This window comes from Pinus tabuliformis, chromosome 5_2 (genome assembly GCF_031772625.1).
Source record: "Pinus tabuliformis cultivar Carrire ecotype Pingquan chromosome 5_2, CPIR1, whole genome shotgun sequence".
Classification (NCBI taxonomy): domain Eukaryota; kingdom Viridiplantae; phylum Streptophyta; class Pinopsida; order Pinales; family Pinaceae; genus Pinus; species Pinus tabuliformis.
The window spans coordinates 554,401,435-554,423,046 of NC_142306.1; positions in this window are offsets into that span (position 1 = coordinate 554,401,435).

Here is a 21,612-nt window from a genome sequence, read left to right on the forward strand (position 1 = left end):
ATTCCTATATATGTAAGTTATGTGAGATGAATAAAAATAGTATGGTTTTGTGTTCTTTGCGCAATCTCTCTTAACTATCTTTGTTTTTCTAATATGGTTTGACTCCCTTAAGGGAGGGCCAAGAAAATGAGAGAGCCTTGATTAAAGTTTATGTTTATGTGTATATCTATTCACTATGTTTGAGCTAGATTAGATTTCAGAGTAAATTGTGTTAGGTTTTATAGATATATGTGCTTGCTTTTAGATATGTATGCAACAAACAATTGGCCTCTAAGAGATTCCTCTCTCTACTTGCGAGCCACTCGGAAGAAGAATACAAAGGTCACATTGATGGAGCTATGCGTAGACCTGCGCATACACATATGTTTCTAGGATAAAGGGCGCTACATCATAAAACATGGGAACAATATTTGCATCAGTTGCTAACATTAAGACAAGCTTGACCAAACACCAATGAGAACGGGCATAGTTCTAAGAGGGAATGGTGATGTGAACAAAAGCATAGCAAATGTTGTGATGTATTTTATCTAGAAAATAATTCCCTAACTCAAATTCGCCTGAGTCGAGAAACACACGCAATCCCATATGTGGCAAGTGAATGGTAAAGGATGTTGGCCAATGACTTCTTCACATCAAGGCCTCGATGACTAAAAACTACATCATAAACTGTTGATTAATAATTTGAGGCGCACACACTTGTCAAGGGAGATCCATTCATCTTTTTTCCAGAGGAAGGGGAGGAGACGAATCACAAAATTGCCATGGAAATGGAAAATTGTTAATCCTATGTTGGTTAAGAGAAGTGGGGAGACGAAGGTGTTGATAGACAAGATTCATCAATAGTCTCCTCTTCTAACAAAAGAGGGGCCAAAAGATTCTAATGAAAAACTTGACTCTGCCACTCAAGTGGAATTTGTAGCTTGCATTAGACAAGGTTTTTTTTTATGCTTTTATTTCTTTATGTTTTGTAACTCTAAAAAAGAAATTGATTGTTCAAATAGAAGTGGCTGTCAATGGTACACTGGCCATTGGTTTTTTATGTACTGTGGTGTGGGTTACAGTTTTATTATATTGTAGTATTTTATTATATTGTGGAAAAATCAAATGATGCAGAACCTAAAAGAATAGGCTAACTCTTGAAAAAGCTAATGTGACCCATCATGCTCTAGGAGCATTAGTACATGTTATTTTGTACAAGGTCAAGTTGTAGAATTGTCTGTTGAAGACTTTATGTACCCAAAATGTTATCCTAGATAATTGTTGACTATTGTGGAGGAATATGGATTCAACAGATGGTGGTAGTTCCACAGGATGGTTCACTATCAAGGTTCGAGAAGTCGAAAAATATCAATTCTACAAAGTACGCCAATGATGTTCAGAAGTGGTTATGTCTTAAATGGATCAAGTGGGAAACTCGAAAGTGTGGTGAATAAAAGAGCAGAAATCGTGGGATTTCAAAGTGGATGTAAATGCTAATGAAGATCGATCAAACAAAGATCTGTTATTTGTATTTGTTGTCATGCAAGCACTAAGGGAGGGTGTTGGAAGTAATGCTTCCATGTGTTCCAAGTTTTTGTGAGTTCCTAGGTTATTAGTTGTATTAGATATTTTCAGTAATCTAGATCTACTATCTCAGATCTAGAAGTTTTAGGTATTCCTATATATGTAAACTATGTGAGATGAATAAAAATAGCGTGGTTTTGTGTTGTGTATGCAATCTCTCTTGACTCTCGTTGCATTTCTAATAGAAGTGACTTTCATTGTGCAGAAAGCAGAATGGATTTCATTGTGTGAAATATAGATATGCGGATGCTGGGAATAATAATAGATTGTGGAAACTATTGCAGAATCATAACATTCTTGAATAATAACAAAACACACACCCTGGATTGACTTAATAAATTAATCGTAAAAGTAAACACACACCTTATTTTTAATTTTTTTTGTATGAAAACCTTTAAAATATATGAATCATACAACCATAATTTTTCCTTTTTGTTATATAAATTTTCAAAGTAAAAGTCATTGCGTAAAAGTCAACAATGAGTTAGCTATATTCATTTGATCTATGAAATATAAATAAATATCTGTAGATTATACCATATTTATATTTAATATGAACATTATATTTATTATTTTATATTTTAAGAGTGTGATATTTATATAAATGCGTGTATATTAAAAAATTAACAAATAAGAATAATTTTATGATTGGAGTATTTGACATGTGCCTTATTTACTATTTTATATTTCGAAAATTTATTGATGTTTATATAATTTTTCTTGTTCCAAGAAATTAACAAATTCCCTTTTATTATATTTTAATATTATAGGTGACGAGTTTAACATATTACTGTTAGAATTTTTCTACAATTTCAGCAATGATTCTGCATGCGGAATAAAAACTCAAAGAATCATTAAATCTTAATGCCCAGGGATACGGGTTACCTCCAGCCATTGGTGATGTACTGATGCAGGCCACAGTCCACAAGCTTCTTCTTCAGCACTCCAGCTTCAATCCAAGCAAAAGAAAAAGAACACAAAAGATCTGAAGGCACTTCCAAGCTCTGCTATCTCAGCTAGATGGTGTAAAAATGAAGGGGATTGAGATGCAAGCTTGGGACCAAACAGATGAATTTATAGCTAAGCTTCCATCAAGCTTCTGATAGCTATGTGTCAGATGTCCCACAGATCAAGGCAGAGAACTCCAGATGGGAGTAATGGACCACTTCAGTAGCTCCTAACAATAAATTTATTAGCTGCAGTTGATTTCCTTAACTTAAGGAAACTACTGCAGTTGGTTTCCATAAGTTAAGGAAAGACTGCAGTTTAAATTCCATAATTTTAGGCAGCAATTGTGTAAAACTTAATGAAGCTAACATTCTCCCACTTGGTCCATACTTCCAAATTTAATGTCTCAACTTAAAAACCATTGATAATCTGTATTAAGTAATAGATACATGAATCATGGCGATAAGTCCTCTAATGACGAGTATTATCTTCCATGTATTACTATGTATTTATTCTTATTATAATTTATGTGGCAACAATTTCTTAATGAATAAACCCTATGTTTATTCTTGGTCCTTCTTAAATGAATTTTCTCAAATCAACTTAAGGTGCACGTAAATATGAGAAAAAACATCACAATAATTAAGAATTTCATTAACATTGTCCATACAATGAAAAACTGCATAATGGAACCAAGTCCCATATTCAATACATGATCCTTGAATTTAAACGGTGGCATGCCCTTAGTCAAAGGATCAGTGATCATTAACTCAGTGCTGACGTGCTCAATGACCACTTTCTTTTCTTTAACACGTTCCCTTATAGCTAAATACTTAATGTCGATGTGTTTATTTCGACTCCCACTTTTTTTTTTAGCCATAAAACCAGCAGCTGAATTATCACAATATATTCTCAATGGCTTAGAGATAGAATCCATAATTCTAAGCCCAGAAATGAAATTCTTAAGCCATACACCATGTAAAGCAGCCTCAAACAGGATATACATAAGCATGTAAGCTTTGGTCCCTTGAAGGTACCTCATTACTTTCTTTGCAGCTCTCCAGTGGTCTAAACCTGGATCACTCTGACATCGTCCCAACATTCCCAATGGGAGCTACACTTGGTGAACAATCCTTCATCCGAAATCTCTCTAAAATTTTATTAATATAGGTTTCGTGTGACAGACCCAAGATGCCTCGAAATCTGTCTCTATGGATCTTAATGCCAATGACATAAGATGCCTCACCCATATCCTTCATATCAAAACTTTTAGAGAGGAATTGTCTCACCTCATGTAGCAAACCCTTATCATTGGTTGCTAGCAAAAAGGTCATCCACATATAAAACAAGAAAACAAATTTTACTCCCACTAACCTTCAGGTATATACATTGATCCATAATGTTTTCTACAAAACCAAAAGAAGAAATTATATTATGGAATTTCAAATACCATTGGTAGGATGCTTGTTTTAAACCTTATAATGACTTCTTGAGCTTGCAAACCAATTGCTCACCATGACTAGAGGGGAATCAATGAAGATGTGTTATTAATGAAGAAGTGTTTTCAATCATTAATGACGAAGTGTTATTAATGAAGAATTGTTAATAACCATCGTCTTTTAGTGCCAGTGTGAACATGCATTGAATCATATGTGACATTGTTTTGTAAATTAATGCAGTAAAGACCATTAGACAAAATACCATTCCCAACATAATCAGATTTATAGAATAGACTGAAAGATTCTTTTCTGAAAAGTTTTAAGGAATATCCAAAAGGTACAAGCCTTGAAACTGAGATCAAGTTTCTAGAAAAACTTGGAACGTAAAAGGTCTTTTCTAACTCCAAAACAAAGCCACTACTTAAAGTTAAATAACATGTTCTTATAGCTTCCACATGCGAGCCCATCTTGTTTCCTGATAAGATGCTTTGCTCACTTCCTACTGGCTTCCTTAGGTTTTGCAAACCTTTGCAAGGAATTCGAAATGTGAATTGTTGATCCAGAATCAATCCACCATGTGTTAATATTAACATTAACCATATCAGATTCATAACAAACAAACGAGATTACTTCCTCAAGTTCAGGAATGTCAGAACGAATTTAAGAGAAATTTGCAGGTTGTACTACTGCATCAAAATAAAGAATCACATGCTTATGTTGAGGCTTAATAAAATTTCATGTTCTACCAATGTAAAACATGGTAAAAAGAATTGAATCAAATGACATGAAAATTGCATGTGGGCTAAATTTTCAATTCAAACAGATTCAATAAAACTTTATGAACTTTCATGTTTTACCAATGTAAAACATGCTAAGAAGAATTGAATCAAATGACATGAAAATTGCCTGTGGGCTAAATTTGCAATTCAAGCAGATTCAATAAAACTTTATGAACTTTCACGTTTTACCAATGTAAAACATGCTAAAAAGAATTGAATCAAATGACATGAAAATTGCCTGTGGGCTAAATTTTCAATTCAAGCAGATTCAATAAAACTTTATGAACTTTCACGTTTTACCAATGTAAAACATGCTAAAAAGAATTGAATCAAATGACATGAAAATTTCCTGTGGGCTAAATTTTCAATTCAAACAGACTCAATAAAACTTTATGAACTTTCATGTTTTACCAATGTAAAACATGCTAAAAAGAATTGAATCAAACGACATGAAAATTGCCTGTGAGCTAAATTTTCAATTCAAACAGATTCAACAAAAATTTATGATAAAACTTATTAATTCATAACTCCTGTGGGTAGGTTATGAAATTTTATCCTAATTAATCACATAAATATAATAAAAATTCCTGTGGGATAAAATTTATTATATTCAGTGTAATTAATTACAATTTAATGTCTAAATAATCTTTATGTGATCTTGCCAATCAATATATAATTTTATTTAATTAAAGATGTTGTGGCCATTCTCTAATTAATTAAAATCATATGGATCACTAGACATTATTTTGTCGCATAAACAAAACTTAACCAGAGAGAAAAATAATGTTTACTGAAAGGAGTAAGTCAAAATGACATTTTAATAAACTCCATAAAACTGTAATAATTCTCCAGCAAAATCAAAAGCAGTCAGCATTGCCGAAAATGACTACAAATTGATTGTTCAATTTATAAACTAAACCCGGAGATTGACTCACAAAAATTAATTTTCAACAATGCTAAATCAGAACTTCATGCGAAATAAACATAGAATCAAAACTGAATGCCCAAATGAGAAATAAACCATTTCTTATTTCTCTTTAATTACAAATGTTCATAAATGTAAGTTCAATGTAAATTTTACAATAAATATGTAATCAATTTACTTTGCATTTTGCATTGTTGATTTTATATATATAACCAAACCATAAAAACATAATCAAAAGTATCATAATTTTATACCGAATTAACTGCAAAATTTATATATAATCATTTCTTTGCCACATACGATATATATCATATCGAAATATATCTATATGATATATCCAACATTAAACTTACGATATATATACCATATCATACTAGCAACTACCTTGCAATCTGGAAACTTTACATATTCTGAAGAAACAAAAAGTATATTTTCAGTCTTTAAATCCGTGTGAACGAGATTCAACTCATGCATATCTGCCACATATCACTGGAAAAATTAGGAAAACAAAATCCTAAATAGATACTGCTAGTACCCTTTTCAAGAGCCATGGCAATGCCATCTCATAAAACAAGGCACCATCCAAAAATAGAAAAATAAAAATAAATAGTCTTTTATTGGACCATTAATGTTATAACTCTTTTTAGTGAAATGATACTAAAATAATCAGTAAAACTATTGAAAAGATAAATACTACACACTGCTTTCACATAACTCCCATAAAAATAATCATCAAATAATAAAATTGCTTTGATGATTTGTCTGAAAAGTCAGATTTCCAATTTTCCAATATTTTAACCAATATCACCTCGACAAAATTCCCAACATAAAAATGGAACTCTAAATATGGCGCTTGTGAGCACAAAACAGTTTGGCATGTGTTAATAACAATTTTCATGGATACATCTTCACAAGTGCTTCATAAGATCTTTTAAGTTTTGACCTTTGAACTAGTACGATTCAGCGCTGAAGCACATATCCATGCTCACAAAATTGTTATTAACCTTACCGTCTATAATTTGACAATGTCAAAAATGAAAAGATTCAAAATCCAAAACCATTTAAATTTTGATAACATTGGTTTTATGGAAACTCATTGATAGCAACATGAATGCTAACCTTCATTTGTTATGTTTTGCATGATAAATATCCCATAAAAATTCAATAACCAACCAATTTATTTACTCAAAATTAAAAGCTTCCCGTTATTCTCCTCTTAACTTTGCTTACTTGGCCTCTCTAAAATGTAAGTTCCAATATTTCCTTTAACTGTGCTAAGTTAAGCATAAGTTCTCTGCAAATTAAACTTGGAGAGCAAATTGCCCCATATATGTTAAAAACTTTAAAACGTGTTTTGGTTTCAAGGCCTGCAAATTGCCGATTTTTCTAGCGAAACTTTAAAACGTGTTTTGGTTTCAAGGCCTACAAATTGCCGATTTTTCTAGCGGAACTTTAAAACGTGTTTTGGTTTCAAGGCCTTCAAATTGCCGATTTTTCTAGCGGGAGACATCTTTTTCCTTTAAGAGTATACAGTTTGACTATTTCAGATGGGCCCATGTAAAGTCTAGTGCCATATTTATGAAAGGTTTGGCGGTAATAACAAACACAGCTTCCAAGAAATTTTAAATTGACAAAATTCCAGAGTAGTCATGATCTTGATGTAAAGGAAATATGGGCTTTTTATTTATTGACTGGCATCACTTTGGAGTAAGCAGCGTAGCACATGGAATCCGAGAGCTTCAAATCGCTCTGGTATGGAGGCGACTGACACCGAGACAATGAAGGAGACGATGCCATCGTATCTATAACCTCAGCAAGAGTCTATAAGAATGGGCTGAGTCTATAAGAATGGGCTGAGAAAAATAAATCCCCAAAACCAAAAACCAATTTCTCAAGGAGGCCGGCTGTTCAAGAAATAGGCAAGAATAAAGCCCAGCAGAAATACAAAGAGAATTTTGTTCTGCCGAGTCCAATTGATTAGAACTCAGCAAGAACAACTCCAATTCGATCCAATCTAAGACAGATTAAATAATATAACGTGAAGAGAAAATCAAAGAAATTTGTTGGCCACAAATATTTTAAGAGAGGAATTCGTTTCTTGGCCAACACACAGCAAGACAGAGGTAAAAGGGCTCAGATACCAAATGTTAGAAAATATGATAAACTTAAACAGCAATTCTGCATGCGGAAAGAACTGAAAAGAATCGTTCAAACTTAATGCCAAGGGATACGGGTTACCTTCAGCGATTGGTGATGTACTGATGCAGGCCACAGTCCACAAGCTTCTTCTTCAGCACTCCAGCTTCAATCCAAGCAAAAGAAAAAGAACACAAAAGATCTGAAGGCACTTCCAAGCTCTGCTATCTCAGCTAGATGGTGTAAAACTGAAGGGGATTGAGATGCAAGCTTGGGGACCAAACAGATGAATTTATAGCTAAGCTTCCATCAAGCTTCTGATAGCTATGTGTCAGATGTCCCACAGATCAAGGCAGAGAACTCCAGATGGGAGTAATGGACCACTTCAGTAGCTCCTAACAATAAATTTATTAGCTGCAGTTGATTTCCTTAACTTAAGGAAACTACTGCAGTTGGTTTCCATAAGTTAAGGAAAGACTGCAGTTTAAATTCCATAATTTTAGGCAGCAATTTTGTAAAACTTAATGGAGCTAACAATTACCTTTTATTATATTATAGTATTATACGTGACGAGTTTATATGGTAAAAGTTTAATTCCTGGAAAATTTTAAATGGATATTGATTTTTCCATATTAATTTATATATTTGGAAATCTATGCTTTCTAATAATAAATTTAAATTTAAATTTTTATTTTTATTTAAATTTAAATTTATAATATAATTTTAAGATTTAAAAATAATAAATAAAATATTACATAAATTTAATAATATTATATAAATTTATCTATTTTATATAGAATTTAGTTTATACTTTTATATAAAATTTTATGATAAAATTTATTTTAAATTTCAATTTTTTAGGTTAGATTTTTACATAAAAATTTATGATAAAGTTTATTTTAAGTATTCAAAATTAAAATTTTATTTAAATTATAAAATTATGGAACAATAAGAAAATTTTAAGTTATTTGAAGTAAAGTAAAAAACATCATTTATTTAATAAAATTTATAATTATTTTAATTTTATAATTTAGTTTCCAAAGTTTTATTCTTCTCAATAAATCATGAAGCAATGGCATTTAGATTTGGTATTTTACTCAATTGAATTTATTGTTAATCCTAAAACTTTTTTAATATAACAAAATTTAATATCATAATCTAATGATACCAGCAACCTAATTTGTAACACTTAACCTTACACAAACCCTTACCCTTATCATGATCATCTCTACTTGAATAACTTCCCAAACCAAACTAACTCTTTTATCATTATCATATCTACTTAGATAACTTCCCAAGCTCACTCTTCTCATAGGACATACTCTTATAATAAGACATAGGACATTTAATCAACACAAACACCACCTTTATATGTATTGGGACGGTAAACAATATAAATGTGGGTTCTTTGGGGGATAAGGAATGAATGATTCATAATAAAATTAATATGCCAAAAAAACCAAGCCCATTATACCTAATCAATGTAGATTTCACCAGTTGTCATCCATAATCTGATTCAACGTATGATTTCCAAAAGCTGTCGCATCTATCATATGTATGTGTTTCTTAAGTGTGATTAATAATCTGATTCATATGATTTTAATACTCAGTTACATCTATCATATCTAGTTGTTTTTGATGCATAAAATTTTATGCAATTTAGAAATGGTACAATTGCTATTACATCAGTTATTCTCATTTAATAGAGTGGATGGATAGGATTATGTATTTCTGGAATAATATGTAACCGTGCTCAATCAACCACATTCTCAGCTTCCAAAATGTTCAAGCTGAAGGAAGGATTGTCTTTAGAGCCTGGTTCTTGGTCTTTGATGATTTCTGATGCTGACCGTTCTTGCTTCATCCAGGACTTTTCCATCCCTGGATTATGATCTGATCTTTTTGTTCTTCCTAATCCATACTAGCTTCTCAGATAGTCTCTTTTTGTTATAAGTATTTAGTCATATGTTGATCCTTGCATTTGTAAAGATTGTTTATGCTCTGATTTTGATATGATGTTGTTTTGATCTCTTTAGGGAGATCCTATATCTATAAGTTTTGGGTTTCATATGCCTACAAAGACGCTAGTTTTTACCCTTACTGTCTCTTATATGTACTCTTTATATTGACTCAATATAATACTCTGAAAATTTTTCTACCTAAAAATTCAATTACATAGGTGCAAACTCTACCAACATAGTATATATGTATGAAACAACGACAAATGAGCAGTCAGTTTCCAAAGGGCTGAAGGCCTTGCTGCTCTGTAGGCACCCTTATTTCGTTATTACAATAACAGCGACACCTTAAACATTAATATGAAATCCTAACATCTTCCCTTGAAGAAATATAGTTGATCGTACATTAAGAGATTGGTTCCAACTCCTAGACGACTCTGAACATTAATAACCGTAATATCACATATAAGTAACAGCAAACCGTAATCCCAGCATAGTAATTTGTGATTTAATACCAATTTATGATATGCCATCCTTCAAGAACCCCCACCTCAACCGCCACCGCCGCCAACTCTTCCGCAGCCGCCTCCGCCGTGTCTGCCACCGTGCCCACCCAAGTGATGATGATGTTTCATTTTCTTGTGGTGTCCATCATCAGCGCAGGAAAGAAGAACCATGGACACCATAATCAGCGCCGAGAGCACCACCAGTACCATCCACACCCCCGGCGACACATGATGATTAGTATTCTCAGAAATCAGCAAATCAAGGTCGACCCTCCTCATTCTCAAACAAAACAAAGCACACAATTCGAGGGAAAGTTTTATTTCTCCAACTATGACTGCAATTTAATGGAAAGACGGTCTATTTACCTCTAAAATATTTTTATAGAAATCTCACAAGATTTTAAGAGGAGATGCAGAATAGTGGAATTGGGTGGTCATTAACGCTCTTATATAGTATATCGCCAGGGTACTAATTTGTAATTATGCCACAACTTCAAGCCATCGCCGATGACGACGGAGTCAACCGGAAAGCTGTATTGACTGGCAACTGTGTATTATATACATGATACCATGGACAACCAAATCCATGCATTCTGATTAAGTCAGTTGAGGTGTTCAGAGTTTAAAGGTATCACGTAAACTATTATAAGCGTTAATTCGAGTCAAATGAATACTTTAATGGTTGATTCGTATGTTGGAATAAAACGAAGTTTCCAGTTGCCAAACTTTAAAGTTATCACGTAAACTATATCATAGTCCAGCCCCAAATTAGAGAGTGAAATTTCCCCGAAGTTTCAACGCCATAAAAAATTCTTTCCACTCAAAATCTTGAAGCTATAATCTGGATTTAAAAAAAAATCCACCAGATTTGATCAAAAATCCTGTTTTGCCAACCAAAACGTCCCTCCTTACACTACGAGGTTAATAAAGCCCCAGAGCAAGTACTGAAAAGTTTTTGAGTGAGCAACCAATTTAATAAGCAATTTTTTGGGGCTAAAGTTGGGAAAATTATAATTGTGAGGAACTATTTTTATATAATTTATTTTAAATAATAAAATATTAAAATTAAATTTCAATAAAAATAAAATAAAATTTAGTTATTTAAACCATAATTTTTAATAAATTAAAAAAACATAAAATTTATTGAACAAATTAAATTATATAAATTAAAATACAAATATATTAAATTTTAAAAATGAAAACTTTTGGTTGAGATAAATAGATAAATTTAATTTATATCAAATGTTATTCTCTTTTATTTTGAAAATAACCTACTAAATTGAAATGCAAAAATAGAAACTCATCCCTTAAATAAAATAAATCTAATTACAAAGATATTAAACTCCAAACAAGGAAATCTTATTTATCAATCTTTGGTAGGTTGATTTGAATTTAGTTTATAATCAATTTGATTCTTTTTTATTTTCAAAATGATTGCCAGGAATATTTTTAATTGTGTTTTGTATGTTACATAGAGAGGGTTAAGAAAATTAATTGAGGTTACTCTAATTATTTAGATAAATATATAATGATTTTATTTATAATTATATTTACATATAATTATTAGTATAATTATATTAATAAATATGATTGATATATGTTAATTAAGATTATTTTTAATAAATGTGATTGATATATGCTAATTAAGATTATTTTTATCACTTTAGATCTATTTTAATTCTAGATTTATTCAGCTCCTAGAGAGATCAAATGTCTAAATGTGCAAACCTTTTTTTTAGTGTAAAACTTGAGAAAATGTTTGCACCTCTAGAGATATCAAATGTTTCAAGGTGCAAACCTCTTTTTTTTAGTGCAAAACTTGAGAAAGTATTTGCATCTCGAGAGATTTGATCCCTTAGGCGCTTGAAAGATCTGCGGTTAAGATGGATCAAAGTTGATTATACAATATTATATAATATCTATATTTGTATCTATGTGTCTCTTTCTTATTTCCTCTCTCTTTCTCACCCCCCAAACATACACACACTCTTTTCATATTTATTTATCTCTCTCCCCCTCCCTCTTTCTATTTCCCCTTTCTCCCCCCTTCTTTCCCCCTCTCTCTCCCCTCTCTCTTCCCTCCCGCTCTCCTTTCTCCCACTCTCTCTCCATCTCTCCCTTGTCACTCCCTCTCTCCACCTTTCTCCCTCTAGGTATTTCTTCTGCCCTCCCTTTCTCTTCCCCTCCAACTCCATCTCTCTCTCCTTCTCTTGGGCCCTCTCTCTCTTCATTCCTCTTTCTCCCTTTCTCTCCCACCTCCTTCTATCTCTCCCACCTAAGTTAAATAGTCGACAATCCAAACTGATGAGTTAAACCAACAAAACGCTTCAATAAGATTTGTAAAATCGCATACGAAATACTCCATACATTGAATGTGTAAGTAAAACTACATGCATTGCTTAAGTAACCAAAATAGTCGAACTGCCATAACAACATATGCATGAAGCGTGATGGCTCTACTATATTATATAAAGTGAAAGTTTTATCCATACATACAACCATGGCAACCACTAGACCCAATAATGGAACATTACAGTCAACACCGCCTGCTCCTCCAAAGGGATGTACTCGCTCTGCACTGTGGAGAAGTCAATGCTCGTCACAATAATCTCCAAGCTCTCTCTAAGAAATGCCTAACAAAATATTGGCTCCCAAAAGTCTGTTCTATGAGTTATGAGGTTCTATTTATAACAAAGGGTGGGGTGACCCTTGACATTCCCCTTTGTGACTCTTGGACTACCCTCATGACTCTTCAACTTCATTACATAACTCTTTACATTACATATGATTGTTTGTATTCCACTAATGACACTTGGAATTTCACTTTACATCATGTTTACAAAAATTATACATTTTCCACATATACCCATGTGGGACAAAATTGGCTTGAGTCAGCCAGACAAGACAACACTAAGACTCAGACAGCTGTGGAAAGACCATCTCATCAACCTCCTCTTCGTGATCCTCGATGATGAACTGATGCCATGCTTGGTAGTGCGTAATGGTGTCTGCGTACTCTTTGATGATGTATTTTTGGAAATGAACTCTTGCCTCCATTGCTTCTAGGTATACTAATTTGGAACCTCGGTCCAACTCGTCCTGTAACATGCACAGCTTAGTCCTAAGCAAGGCCAAACTGATGATGTACATGCACATGTTATCTACGCTGACTTGCAAATATGTGCTGGTGGTCGTGAGCATCAACTAATCAAAGTACACATTGAGCTCCAGTTTGACTTGGTTCTTCTCTTTGGCCTCAGTGAGTGTACCAATCGACGGGGTGCCATACTTTCTCACCACGACATCCAAACTCCTGTACAACCGTGCATATGAAGCCTCCACACTGGTGATGAGCGACAGGAGTTCCTCATAGTTCCAGATCAGACTCTGGATGCGTGCTTTGTCCAACTCTACCTACGGCTTCATCATCTTGTGCAAGTGAAGTAGGGCTCCCTTATACCTCATTGTCCATGTATGTACATGATCAACTATGGCATGTATATCTATGAGCGTTTGCATTATCTTAGTGCAGCACTGCTGATGACCATGTAGATGGAAAACTTCCTTGTGCATGGTGACGAACCTGTCATACAGTCTCCGTGTGACTGTTTCAAGAGCCGATACTTCAGAAAGTATGGCCTTCTTCATCTCACTATGGTGGATCATGTTGATTGCTCCTCTCTCTGACTGGTTACTTGTAGCTCCTTAGCCATGCACTTGTTTTATGTTATCAAGAACTTAGCAGTCGAGCTTGTGGCTTCGGCATATGCCTTTTTAGCATCATCGAAGGTGGTTAGATGTATTCTTACATCTAACACAATCACTCGTTCTTCAATGTGCACAGATGATGCATGCTCATCCGGGGTGTGCACTCTACGTGCTTGTACAACTATGTGTTGTGACTCATCAAAGGTTATGTTGTACACCTCTGTTCCCGGATGGTCCTCAAGGAGAATGGTATCCCCTTGTTCACTCGAGACTTGCTCTGCTGTTGGAGCTGGTGAAGCATGTGGAGTGACCTCAGTTGCTTTTGGCATGAGGTCGGTATCTTGATCCTGTTGCGGCTGCTCCATCTCCATGTCCATCTATTCTACTATGGGTTCATCCTGCGGAGCAAGTTCTTGTTCCTACAACTGCTTACCATCTACACACTCGCACAGTGGTCCCTACATCAACCATGTGGATCGTACAGGTTGAAATGCTTGGTTCTAAACTTAAACTTCTTCAAATCTACCACCTTGACATTCGCTTCTTTCAAACTCCCAATTGCGTACAACCCAATTCACAGGAAGCGTAGGCCATGGTGCCTTCTTTTTCCTGTGCAATCTACCTGATAACCATATCGAGATGTGGTATGCAACCTCTTGCATGACCAACATACTCGTGGAAAACCTCGGCAACACATATGAAGATTTCTCAGCGTTGTACATCCTGATGAAGGTGCCCTCGGGTGAGGCGTACCAATCTGCAACGTTCAGCAACGCCTCCATCTCTACCAGGGACATGCAGGGCAGATCTAATTCAAATATCATCGTGTACAAAGGGACGATGAAATGGTCAGATATTCTAGCCATGACTCCTCAGTACCTATAATATGAGAGCAACTTGCAATATACGTTCACAACACTCTCTGAAGGTGTCCATGCCCAACCCATGTCAGGAAATTGTTGATAGGCACAGATTGCATCGAGCAAGTAGGCAGACATGAAGAATATTTCTTGTTGATCCTTGGGCGAACTCTGGGCATTGGATACATGCACTTTCAACTAGAGAGCCAACACGTTGAACCAGTTGAATGGTTTTCCTTCACTTGCCAACTGATTGAACATAGCAACCCTGTTAAGAAATTTACAGAAGAGAGATAAATTATTACTGAGATTTAACGAGAGGAATAATAAAATAACCACAAAAAATACACATAAATATTATACACATAATATTTATCCAGGAAAACCCCAAATCTGGGGAAAAACCCAACCCAATGAGATCTCATTAGCATTGGCCAAAACCCTAGCCAATCCGGCCAAGTGAGCCTTCACCACTCACCTCCAGGCCTACATTACAATTACAATGAAGTATTCCCAGCCTTTTATGGGCTCCATTATATGGAATACCACAGACCATAATACCATGGGTAAACTATACCATGTGCCCAAAACCACTACTATTTAACCATGTCAACCTTGGCTTAAACCTCGAGTGAATTTTACTTAACAATCCCCCCCTTAAACTTGACTTGGGGTTCCTTAACTAAATCCAATCAAAACCTGCTAAGTGAGACGATCTCATTCACTCTAGCCCTTACCCCCTTCAAAGGTTTTACTGGGGATTTGTTAACCCTATATCCCCTTATTACCTAGGTCTAACCCAGATCGGTAATTACCCAGGGGTACGTATGCCTTACCAGGTCTTATAGCAGTATGCCCATTTACATGCAAATTAAAAATTTCACTCCATCACACTATATATATATATTACCCTTGTTGCTTTCTTTGTACATATGACATCAATGTCTATATAAAAGGAACCCATCTACTGAATTACATGGGTCACCACCCACTATAACCACCAGTTATCTAGGGGTTCTTTTCAGGTACATGGTTCATCAATTAATTATTCAATGTGCACATATCCTCGTCATCCACTGAATCTCTCATGACCCAATAATGTGCAACTTTGCTTCACAATCTATGGCTCTTGATCCAGATCGGTGAGAAAAACTCAATTATCTCTCTATCTACCAGGCCAATACAAACCCTTGGTAACAAAAAAATGTCCTTCTGAAGCCAACTTAGCTCTGATACTAGTTGTTAAGAAATTTATGGAAAAGAGATAAAGTATTACTGGGATTCACTGAGAGGAATAATAAAATAATCAACAACAATACACATAAATATTATACACATAATATTTGTCCAAGAAAACCCCAAATCTAGGGAAAAACCCAACCCAATGAGATATCATTAGCATTGGCCAAAACCTGGCCAATCCGGCCAAGTGAGCCTTCACCACTCACCTCTAGGCCTACATTACAATGAAGTATTCCCAGCGTTTTATAGGCTCCATTACATGCAATACCACAAACCATAATACCATGGGTACACTATACCATGTGCCCAAAACCACTACTATTTAACCAAGTCAACCTTCAATCAAACCCCAGTCAATTTTTAACATTTATTGTTGCTATTTTCAACAAGGGACCATTCTAGGGTTGTAGGAAACACTTGGGCCGAGGAACTAACCCTCCAACTTGGAACTAACCCTCCAATATGATTGGGTGTTTCCTCCATCAAACATATAGTATTGCACAACTCAAGTTTGCTCTTACCTATAACAATATTGCACTACCTTAACTCTGGCCCAGTTAAAATAAACCTTTTCTTTTTTCACATTTCATTCTACAAAATATAAGCATAACAAAGCTCGTGTTCACCCTTTCAGGCCAGTGAACAACAAAAACCAATTCTCTACAACTGGAGTCGACCAGCAATCTCCGAACTCCACCCGATCACCAATCTTTAACCCGACTAACAATCTCCCAACTCCACTCGGCCAACAATTGCCAGAAATGATAAGTAGGAGAGTATGAGAAACCAGAACGTAGGAACATGTACAAAGATGTTATTCCAAAATGCCATTTTGCTAATATAATATAATATAATTTCTTGCCACTTCAATTGTTTGAGTTTCGACTTCCCTTCCTCCAAGTGCACCAATGAAATCGAGCAATCATCAAACAAACCAGAAGCAATGCCTTCTTGCAGCCACCACTTCATTTGCCGTTTTGGAAAAGAAACAAAAAAATTTATTGCCAGCATTATTCAAATGTTTCAATTCCTTATTTGAATTTTTTCAAATACTTCAATTTAATATTCAAATTTTAAATATTAAGAAATTCAAATTTGAAAATTTAAATGTGACGTATATCTTCATATGCTTATATTTACCATGTTATATTTCACATATTTTAATTTCCAATTTTAAATTTTAAATTTAGATGTTTTATACTTAATCATATGTTAAATATATTTTTTTCCTGCAACATAAAAATTTTAAATTTTAACTTTCTAATTTTAAAATTTATATTTTAAAATTCAAATGTTAAATCCATGTTAGATGACAAATTAAAAAAAAGCAAAAACATAGAAAATCCATACAGGACAACGAAATCCATCCATTCTCATTAAATGGGTTGAGTTGTTCAAACTTTAAGTTATCACGTAAAATATTAAAGTCGTTAACCTCAATCAAATGACTACGTTACTAGTTGACTAACGAAGTTTCCACTTACCACTTCGCAATGGAAATTCCACCTAAGTTTCATTGAACCAGTGGCTTCAACCCAATCTCATAATAAGATAACTCTTTAGGTTATTTGAAAATTTATATATATATATAACAAGTTTTTTTAATGATAGAGATATATATTTAAAAAAATAGTTATAAATATTTATTTTTACTATTTTAATTTATAAATAAATTTTATTACAATACTATAAATTTTTTTATAATTTTTCATTACTATACATTTAAAAAACTATAACTCATCTTACATAACAATAATTTATTTAATAAATTTTAAATAATAAATTTGATTAAAAAAACTAAAATATAAATAAATTCTAATTTATATAACAAATAGTTATATTTTATTAAATTAAATCCCCATCACCTATCAATAATTAACATAACAATAATTTATTTAATAATTTTTAAATAATAAATTTGATTAAAAAAACTAAAATATAAATAAATCCTAATTTATATAACAAATAGTTATATTTTATTAAATTAAATCCCATCACCTATCAATAATTAAATTAAGCCTGTGCCCAGCGAAGTAATTTGTGATTTAATACCAATTTATGATATGACCATCAAATATGAGATGCCATTCTTCAAGAACCCCCGCCCCCGCCCCCGCCACCGCCGCCGCCACCACCTCCGGCCCCGCCGCCACCACCTCCACAGCCACAGCCACCCCCTCCGCCACCCCCACTTTAAAGTTATCACGTAAACTATTATAAGCGTTAATTCGAGTCAAATGAATACTTTAATGGTTGATTCGCATGTTGGAAAAAAACGAAGTTTCCAGTTGCCAAACTTTGAAGTTATCACGTAAACTATCATAATCGTTAATGGTGGAATGAAACGAATTAACCCGAAGTTTCAACGCCATAAAAAATTCTTTTAACTCAAAATCTTGAAGCTATAATCTGGATTTAAAAAAAAAAATCCACCAAATTTGATAAAAAAATCCTGTTTTGCCAACGAAACGTCCCTCCTTACACTACGAGGTTAATAAAGCCCCAGAGCAAGTACTGAAATTTTTTTGAGTGAGCAACCAATTTAATAAGCCATTTTTTTGGGCTGAAGGTGGGAAAATTATAATTTTGAGGAATTATCTTTATATAATTTATTTTAAATAATAAAATATTAAAATTAAATTTAAATTTAAATAAAATAAAATTTAGTTATTTAAATAATAATTTTTAATAAATTGAAAAAAAAAACATAAAATTTATTCAACAAATTAAATTAAATAAATTAAAATACAAATATATTAAACTTTAAAAATGAAAACCTTTGGTTGACATGAATAGATAAATTTAATTTATATCAAATGTTATTCTCTTTTATTTTCAAAATAACCTAATAAATTGAAATGCAAAAATAGAAAGCCATCTTGTAAATAAAATAAATCTAATTACAAAGATATTAAACTCCAAATAAGGAAATCTTATATATCAATCATTGGTGGGTTGATTTGAATTTAGTTTATAATTAATTTGATTCTTTTTTATTTTCAAAATGATGGCAAGGAATATTTTTTTATTGTGTTTTGTATGTTACATAAAGAGTGTTAAAAAAATTAATTGAGGTTATTCTAATTATTTAGATAAATATATAATAATTTTATCTATAATTATATTTACATATAATTATTAGTATAATTATATTAATAAATGTGATTGATATATGTTAATTACGATTATTTTTAATAAATGTGATTGATATATGTTAATTAAGACTATTTTTATCACTTTAGATTTATTTTAATTCTAGATTTATTGAGCGTCTAGAGAGATCAAATGTCTAAATGTGCAAATCTCTTTTTTAGTGTAAAATTTGAGAAAATGTTTGCACCTCTCTGGATATCAAATATTTCAATGTGCAAACCTCTTTTTTTAGTGCAAAACTTGAGAAAATATTTGCATCTCCAGAGATTTGATCCCTTAGGCCCTTGAAAGATCTGAGGTTAAGATGGATCAAAGTTGATTATACAATATTATATAATATCTATATTTGTATCTATGTGTCTCTTTCTTATTTCCTCTCTCTTTCTCACCCCCCAAACATACACACACTCTCTCCATATTTATTTATCTCTCTCCCCCTCCCTTTCTCTATTCCTCCCTTCCTTGCCCCTCTCTCTCCCCTCTCTCAGCCCTCCCGCTCTCCTCTCTCCCCACTCTCTCTCCATCTCTCCCTTGTCACTCCCTCTCTCTCCACCTTTCTCCCTTTAGGTATTTCTTCTTCCCTCCCTTTCTCTCCCCCTCCAACTCCATCTCTCTCTCCTTCTCTTGGGTCCTCTCTCTCTTCATTCCTCTTTCTCCCTTTCTCTCTTGGGTCCTCTCTCTCTTCATTCCTCTTTCTCCCTTTCTCTCCCACCTCCTTCTATCTCTCCCCCCATCACTCGCTCTCTCTCTCCCTCCTCCCTTCAATTATGTCACTATCTACTTCCCTCTCTCCTTCTCTCTCCCCCTTCCATCTTTGTGTTTGTCTCTCTCTCTTCCCCTTCTCTCCCTATCTCTCTCCATTTCCTCCTTGTCCCTCACTCTCTCTCTTTGTCTTTGTTCTTCTCCAACTCTCTCTCTGTTATGGATTTATCACTATCTCCCTCCCTCCCTCTCTTAAATTTGATCCCATTGTACTGTATTTAAGAAAGTATCTAAAAAAACAACTCAAGTCTCTCTCTTAAATTTGATCCCATTATATTGTGTTTAAGAATGTATCTAAATTAAAAAACTCAATTAGTTGTTAAATATTAAATCTATATTTTGAATCACTCATGTTAAAAAAAATCAATAATGAAAATTAAAAAAAAAAAATTGCACTATATTTCCTCTATTATTGTTACTCACTTTGCTTGCTGTCATCACTTAGATTATTTATTCTATTATTCTTACTCACTTTCCTTGTTCTCATTACTTAAATCTATAGTTAAAATAGATCTATATTGATTTTTAATAATATTATAAAAAATTCATATCTTAAAAACATTTTTAATAATCCAAAAAATAACCCATTTAAATAATGTGTAATAAATTTAGAATGATTCTTAATAATATTATTTATATTATAAAATTCTTACATCTTAGTTTTGAGAATAAGAAAAGATAATTTGTGATTTAATACCCGTTTATGATGACCATCCAATCTGATATGCCATTCTTCACGAACCCCACTGCCACCCTTCGCAATATCAGGTATAAGTAACAGCTAACCGTAAACAACTCGTTGCAAAGCCTGTGCCGAGGGAAGTAATTTGTGATTTAATACCAATTTATGATATGACCATCCAATATGATATGCCATACTTCAAGAACCCCCACCTCCACAGCCACCGCCACCACAGCATCCGCGGCCGCCACCACCTCCGTTCTGACACTCGAGGGTTAATAAAGGTCTGAAGCAAGCAAGTACTGATATGCCATACTTCAAGGGCAGTTCCTATATCCAACTCCATAGCAAAGTAATTGTGCCTGACATACGCTGGAGATAGCCATATAACACAGCGGGTCTTTTTTTTTCTTCTCTAATCATTACCGCGCGCCTGTTATATGGCTATCTGCTGTGTATGTCAAGGCGCAATTACTTTCCTATAGAGTTGGATATAAGAACCGCCAACACTCGAGAGTTAATAAAGGTCTCAAGCAAGCAAGTACTGAAAAGTTTGAGTCAGCAACCAATTTAATAGGCAATAAGCCTAGGTAATTGGTTATATATTGAAAAAATTATAATCTTGAGTTGTTAGATTTATATAATTTAATTCAAATATTTTTTAAAAATTAAATAATTAATTAGTAAAATTTAAATTTAAATAACAAAATATTAAAATCAAAATTTACTTAAAAAATTAAATAACATAACATTGAAATCAAAATTTAAATAACAAAAATAAAATTCAGCTGTTTAAACTACAGCCTTTAACAAACGTAAACATAAAATCTATTCAACACATTAAATAAAACAACTTAAAATACAAACATATTAAACTCTAAAAATGAAAACCTTTGGTTTAAATTAAATTAGTTTATATCAAACTTTATTCTCTTTTATTTGCAAAATAAT